Source organism: Neolamprologus brichardi, chromosome 14 (genome assembly GCF_056152115.1).
Source record: "Neolamprologus brichardi isolate AB-2024 chromosome 14, ASM5615211v1, whole genome shotgun sequence".
NCBI lineage: Eukaryota > Metazoa > Chordata > Actinopteri > Cichliformes > Cichlidae > Neolamprologus > Neolamprologus brichardi.
In genome coordinates, this window is record NC_142117.1 from 36006822 (window position 1) to 36015001 (window position 8180).

Below are 8180 nucleotides of genomic sequence, written 5' to 3' on the forward strand. Positions count from 1 at the left end.
TTGATGTTCCTGGCTTAATTTATTAGCTTGTTACCATAACATTGACTTTTCTCTCTAAAATATTTCAATAAACAATTGAACTCTACACAAACTGACAGCTGTATTGTAATGAAAAGCCATCCTCACACTGCATTACTTTGACGTACCTTATTAATCAACTTTTTCAGGACTATTTTAGGATGATATTTTGTACCACGTACTCTCCTCCCAGTTCTGACATCAAAACTGAGTTTACAGCCGACCAAGAGATGAGTTTTGAATTTAAAATTTCACTGTTATAGTTTTATTATTATTTCATCCTTTCTGACGGATCATAATTTCAATTAATGTTCTTGAGTAGCAATTTAAAATAAAATGTTATTCTTAAAATACTTTGACTTTTTAATTTGTATAAATTGCTTTTTTTACCTACACCTGGAGGTTTGAGGAAACAAACACTGATTCAGTTTCTTTGCTAACTTACGTGATCTTAACAATGAACTGATGACATATAAAAGCAGAGATGTGGGTCAGGATCAGCATTGGAACTGTTTCCCTTCAAGTTTTTTTCTGTAAATTACAAAATAAAACATCTCAGCACACACGCTCTTGCCTGTAATCCAACAGACATTTTCTTTTCAGGTAAGACTTGAGCTCAGTGTCGAATGAAAAACTCTCATCCTCTACTTTAAAAACAATCTACTCGCTGGCTCCCCTGGTGGTGGAAATTACGAACCACACTAAAGAGGGTCTGAGGATCTCTCCGTTTCCTATTCAGCTTTTGGCGTCAGTTTCATGTCCCTTTTGCTCACTTTACTAAACTTTATGTAGGAAATCAAACTTCTGTGACATTTGCGTTTCTTATGGAAAATAATCAGATTATTCACTGACTTATTTTTTTTAATTGCTGCATTCATTCAGAGGCACCAACTTAAAAGTCAAAGTCCGCTACTCAGAAACCCTATTAAAAGTACAATCTCATCCAATTTAAGACTTCTTCCTGTTTTGACTTTTCAGGTCAGTAAAAGCTGTTTATATGTTTCTTCATGTATTTGCGGTTTTCTGCTGGCTTTATTTTTACCCTGTCTCACTCTACCACGTGGTGGCGCCACTTCAGTATTCACCTCATTTAGTTTACAATAATAATATTTTTATGTTTTCTTTTCCCCTCAGTGTATTATTTCCCATAAAGTGAAACCAGCAAAAATATTTGTTAGTAGAACAAAATCTGAGTTTTAAGCCACAATGCTCTGCTAGCAGAATTCAGAGTGTGGAGAACCAATCTGAGCAAATAAAGAGTGAATTATGGAGCAGAGCAGCCAAAACAGACGGGAGTCGAGCTGATGAGGTGGAGCCTTCTCACCTTCATTTGACAGGAAATCTGACTGTACCAACATGAGAGGAAATGGAGGTGAAACTGCTTACAGACAATAAAAGTTACAGACAATAAGAATGATAATAATGAAGAGATGCTGTTTAGAAAGTGAAAGAATCAGATAAAAATTGTGTGTGTGTGTGTGTGTGTGTGTGTGTGTGTGTGTGTGTGTGTGTGTGTGTGTGTGTGTGACAATTGCCTAAAAGCTTTCTCCCATAATTGTTAATCCATCTAAGAATTACATATAAAATGCAATTTTTATTAATTTTTGTTTTTTCTTTAAAGTTGTAAGAATATGTTGACCTAGTTTTGTTTATGTAAATTTGTAATTCATTTTATTGGAAAGTGATTGGTTTAATGGCTTATGGACCCTCCCATTAATCATGGGATTAAGAGCACCCTGGAAGGGTGTGGTAAGGATACTTTTTGTTTGCCAAATGTCTGCTGGGGTGTCGGGAGGGTGAGGAAATGATTTTTTGACCACTTTTGAAGTTGTTAAAGCAAATTAAGTTAACATTCGTTTAATTTTAAGTTTTAAGAAGTTATTTGGTTGATTTTTGTTTATGATTTTGCACGAAATAAAGACATATGATTTAAAACAATGAAATCAAAGTGCGTTCTAAAACAAACCTCCCGTTGCCACCCACGGCCTTTTCTTGGACCTTTCTTTTTTGGTGTTTGGAACATAAAAGGCCTTGACATTTAAGTCAAAAAATCATTTGATTCGCTTGGATATCAACTTGGAATCTGGGAGAAACTTGCAAGATTGGACTTGGAAGATTGCATCTTCGCAGAATGGACTGAAAAAATGACGCAAAGTTCGTGAGTAAATATGAAACTTTGTTTGGAAGAGCCGAGATGCTGAGCTGCAACATGAAGCATTTGTATTGAACAATTATCTTTTGGACCGTGTGAAATGTCTTTTGTGGTTAAAATGGAGGAACAAGAAAGAGAGCTTTTTAATTTGATTAAAAAACGCAGAGCGAAACTTGGCGTTCTGACAAAAAAACGAAATGACATTAATCCTCTCATTGATGCTGGAGAATCAAAAGCTTCCATAGATGAACACATGAAAACATTTAATGATTATTTGGGAGAGTTTATGGACTTACAGACTTCAGTTCAAAAATTGCTGAATGATGATGAAAAGGAAACAGACCACAGCGATTGGTATGAACCTAAGCTGATCGGTTTTAAAGACTTTCTGCATGAAATCGACACTTGGATAAATGCAGACCCTGATCCACAAAAGGATGAAGTTGCAGCCTCTAATGTTGAATCAAAGGTAGCATCTCATGACAGTGACATTGCGCCGCATGATAGTGTCTCACAAGTAGCGCAAGAAACGAGCGACATGATTTCTGAACGAGTTGCTAAACCTGTCAGCAAGGGCTCTAGTAAAGCGCCCAGTAATGTTACTGCAGCCTTAAGTTTAAGGAGTAAAAGCTCGCGTGCAGCTTCAATGGCGCTGATGGAAGCTGAGTTGGAAAGAGCCGCTTTGAAAGCGGAGGCGGACGCACTGCAAGAAAAACATGCGCTCGAACTGGAAGAAGTTCAATTAAAAGCAAGAAAAGAAGCATTGGCTCTAAGAACTAAGTTGGTTATGGCAGATGCAAAAATGCAAATTTTCACCTCTGCTCAGGACCAGCAGAGCCTTGATTCCAGGGCTGAGGTTGAATCAGAAGCTCCTTCTGGAACATCTACTGAGTTCATACCTGCTGCTACCGCTCAAAAGGCTCCAAGAACAAAGAAAGCCCCTTTAGTTCATTCACCTGTGCCAATGCCCCTAGAGACACATGCACCTGCTAAGGTTAAACCAGAAGGGGAAAGCCCAAGGCCAATCTCTTCTCAGCTTGATGTCCGCAGCAGTGCCCTAACAGAGATCATGAGAAAGCAAAATGAGGTTACTGAGATGCTTGTAAAACAACAGAGGTTGTCACTGCTTCCAGCAATAGCAATTCCTGTTTTTGGTGGTGATCCTTTGCATTTTAGATCCTTTCTTAAGGCGTTTGAGCAAGGAATAGAAACTAAGACTGATAACATGCAGGATAGGCTTTATTATTTAGAACAGTTTACTACAGGACAGCCCAGAGTTTTAGTGAGAAGTTGCATGCACATGAGTCCAGAGACAGCTTATGTTGAGGCAAAAAAAACAGCTTGAGTGGAATTTTGGTAACAGAGCAAAGATAACATCTGCATTTATAGACAAGGCTCTTAACTGGTCAGTTTTAAAGTCTGATGATGCTTCAGCATTACGAGCTTACACATTCTTTCTAAGAAGCTGCTTCAACACAATGGATGAAGCTGGGTTTCTTGATGAGCTGGAAAATTCAACCAATATGAGGATTCTTGTTTCGAAGTTGCCTTTTAGACTTCGCGATAAATGGCGAATAATAGTTGTTGATATAACAGAAAAGTGCAATCGCAGAGCAAGATTTAAAGATCTTCTTGATTTTCTTGAAAAGCAAACAAGAGCTGCATTAGATCCTGTTTTTGGAGAGAGTCAAAACACAAAAGAAAAGATGGCTTCAAAACCATCAAAGGCACCGTTTAAAACCAAAAGCAGTAGCTTTGCTACTTCTGTTGCTGTAGTTTCAGAACAGAACAATGACAAACACAAACTAGAACGTATTCAAATAAGCCATGAAGATAAAGGCTTGGATCAAACTCGGTGCTTGTTTTGTGACCAAAATCATTTTTTGGACGTATGTGACTCATTCAAACTGAAAGCCAACAAAGAAAAGGTTACATTCCTTAAGAGTAAAGGTTTATGCTTTGGTTGCTTACAGAGAGGCCACATGAGTAAAGCTTGTCCACATCGTTTGACGTGCCACACCTGTAATAAAAATCACCCTACTGTTCTCCACATACACTCAAAAGAACGGCAGTGGCAAGCAGCTAAAGCTGTCTGTAAAGAATCATCAGTCTCAAATGCTCTTGTTTCTTTGAACTTTGGTAGCCATACTGGGGCCGGGGCCAGGGCTAATGAATGTGCCTTGTCAGTTGTTCCAGTAAAAGTGAAGTTGGAAAATGGGACGAAGGTTGTTGAGACATATGCCTTTCTTGATCCCGGCAGCTCTGCAACTTTTTGCACCGAGGCGTTGATGATGCAGTTAAATGCATCTGGAAAGAAAGTGGAAATCATGTTAAAGACTATGGGTCAGGAAAGGCCAGTAAGTAGCTATAAACTTTTTGGTATGGAAGTAGCTGCTTTAAAACAGAATGAGTATGTGAGGTTGCCTGACGTGTACACTCAAAAGGCTATTCCTGTCACTAAAGAAAATATCCCTAAAGAACAAGACTTAAGGAAATGGCCTTACTTAAAAGATGTTGAGTTGACACCGATAAATGCTGGCATTGGGCTGCTTATTGGTGTGAATTCGCCCAAAGCGCTGGAACCTTGGAGAATCATTAACAGTGAGGGTAGTGGACCCTATGCTGTGCTAACTCGTCTTGGTTGGGTTGTCAATGGGCCACTCAATCAGGGTAGTCAAAAGGATGAGCATGATGCTAGTTTTGTCCAGGTAAACCGCATTTCTATAAGTAGTTTAGAAGAAATGCTGGTTAAACAGTATAATCAAGATTTTGTGGAGAACCAGTGTAATGAGCGTGCAGAAATGTCTGTAGAAGACAAACAGTTCATGAACATAATGTCAGAGTCAGCTGTGCTTAAAGATGGTCATTATTACTTGAAATTACCTTTTCGTAAACCTGAAGTAAGAATGCCAAACAACAAGCAGGTGGCTCAGCAGAGGGCGCAATATCTGCTAAAACGGTTTCAGAAGGATCAGTTATTCTTTGAAGAATACAAAGAATTCATGCACAATGTTAGTATGGAGGGACATTCGGAAATTATACCACAAGAACAGTTGAAGCATGAGGAAGGAAAGGTGTGGTATATACCTCATCATGGGGTCTACCACCCCCGCAAGAAAACACTGCGTGTTGTGTATGACTGTGCTTCAACATTTGCTGGAGCATCACTGAACAAAGAGCTATTACAAGGCCCAGATCTGGCTAGCACGTTATTAGGTGTGCTGATTCGCTTTCGGCAGGGTCCAATAGCGCTTATGACAGACATTAAAGGGATGTTTCATCAGGTCAGAGTAGCTGAGGAACACGTAAACTTTTTACGTTTTTTCTGGTGGCCCGATGGTGACATCACAAAACAGCTGGTGGAACATAGGATGTTAGTCCACATTTTTGGTGCAGTATCCTCCCCCAGCTGTGCCACCTATGCACTACTAAAGACTGCTGATGACAACCAACATCTGTACCCAGAGGAGGTTATACATACAATCAGGCACAGTTTTTATGTAGATGACTGTCTTAAATCTACCCAGTCTGTTGAGCAGGCCGTCTCACTTTATCAGCAGCTTACTGAGGTGTGTGCCAAGGGGGGATTTAAGCTCAATAAGTGGGTATGTAGTGATCGCTCTGTCCTCTGTCAGATCCCGGAGGAAAATAGAGCCACAGGTGTGAAGATGCTGGACCTTAGTCGGGACCAGCTCCCCACTGAAAGAGCCCTCGGTGTGCAGTGGGATATTGAACATGATGTTTTCACATTCAGTATTGTGAACAAGGACAAACCACTTACAAGACGTGGTATTCTGTCCAATGTCAGCTCCATTTACGACCCTTTGGGTTTCTTAGCTCCAGTCATTCTGCCTGCAAAACAAATTCTGCAACATCTATGTAAACTGAGGTTTGGCTAGGATGAGACAATACCAGCAGAAATGACACAAACTTGGCAAAAATGGGTTGAGGATTTAGTTCTTCTTAACAAGTTTAGTATCAGTAGATGTGTCACACCCAAAGGATTTGGGGAGATAAAAGGTGCACAGCTGCATCACTTTTGTGATGCCAGTGAAACTGGGTATGGTGCTGTATCATATCTTAGGCTATCTAATAGCAAGCAGGAAGTGTGTGTTTCCTTTATTATTGGTAAAGCAAGGGTGGCACCGTTAAAACAAGTCACCATCCCACGTCTTGAGCTGGCTGCTGCAGTTTTAGCTGTGCGCTTGGACAAAATGCTGTCAGTTGAACTTAAGCTTAATCTGAGTGAATCAGTCTTTTGGTCTGACAGCACAACTGTGCTACAGTACATTGCAAACACAACCACACGGTTCAAAACATATGTAGCTAACAGAGTTTCCATCATTCATGCTTTGACAAAAGTTGAGCAGTGGAGGTACATTAGTTCAAAGCTGAATCCAGCTGATGCAGCCTCTCGAGGAATGACGGTTGGCTGTTTCCTGAAATCTTCCACCTGGATCAGTGGTCCAGAATTTCTCAGTAAACCTGTTGTTCGCTGGCCAGTAGGCAAAAATTATGTATCTGTCCATTTGGAAGCTGACCCAGAAATGGAAGGGGAGGGCCTGATGTGTGCAGCTGTGCTGAAAGAAGATGTGTGTCCCACTACTAAGCTGCTGATGTACTTCTCCAGCTGGACAAAATTAAAAAGGTGTGTGGCATGGATCCTGAAAGTAAAAGAAAGACTTAGACTTAAACTGCAAACAACGTTGGACACGCACTGTGGAAAGCAAATATGTGCTAAAGAAGATGGGAACACTCTGCTCAAAGCTGATGATTTGTCCATGGCTGAGGAGGCTATAGTGAGTTTTGTGCAGAGAAAACATTATGCTGATGAAATGACTGCCCTAAACTCCGGCACTGTAAGGAAGTCAAGTCATCTGTATAAGCTTGATCCTGTAGTTACTAATGGTGTCCTGAGAGTGGGTGGAAGACTGAGCAAAGCAGATTTACCCGAGGAAACATCGTCTCCTTGCAACATCCTGCAATTTTGCCAAAAGAAAGCCACGTTTCAAAGCTTATTCTTCAACATATTCATGAAAAGGTTGGTCACAGAGGAAGAAATCACATGCTTTCAACCCTTCGCCGTCAATACTGGATCCCTCATGCTAATTCAGCAGCTAGAAAAATAATCAAAGACTGTATAGTGTGTCAAAGACAACGGCAAAAGCCAGGTGAGCAGAAAATGTCTGATCTTCCTATTGACAGAATCTCAGCTGATCTTCCACCATTTACTTATGTTGGTGTTGATTATTTTGGACCAATAGAAGTAAAGAGAGGCAGGAGTCTTGTTAAGAGGTATGGAGTTCTTTTCACATGCCTAACCTGTCGTGCAGTTCACCTGGAGGTGGCACATTCTCTTGATACAGGTTCCTGCATTAATGCCATCAGGAGATTCATCTGCCGCAGAGGACAAGTCAAGGAAATGCGGTCAGACAATGGAACCAACTTTGTCAGCTCAAATCGTGAGTTAAAACAAGCTATGTTAGAGCTAAACCAAAGTAAAATCCAAAAAGGTTTAGCACAGGATGGCATAAAGTGGACCTTTAACCCGCCTTACGGGGCCCATCATGGTGGAGTATGGGAGCGCCTGGTGCAAGAAATAAAGAGAATATTATGCTCTATCACAAACCAGCAAATACTAGATGATGAAACCTTACATACAGTTTTGTGTGAAGTGGAGGCTGTACTGAATGACCGCCCAATCACACCTTCTTCTGATGATCCCAATGATGTAGAAGCTCTTACTCCAAATCACTTACTCCAGTTAAAAGGCAAACCTGTGCTGCCACCAGGTTTATTCAAAAAAGAGGATATGTATCTGCGAAGACGATGGAAACAAGCCCAGTATATTGTGGATCTGTTCTGGAAAAGGTGGGTGAAAGAATACCTTCCTATGTTGCAGGAACGACAAAAATGGAACAAGATTCGTAGGAACTTTTGCATTGGTGATGTTGTGCTTATTGTTGATGGAGCTGCACCAAGAAATTCTTGGCCCGTTGGCCGCATCACT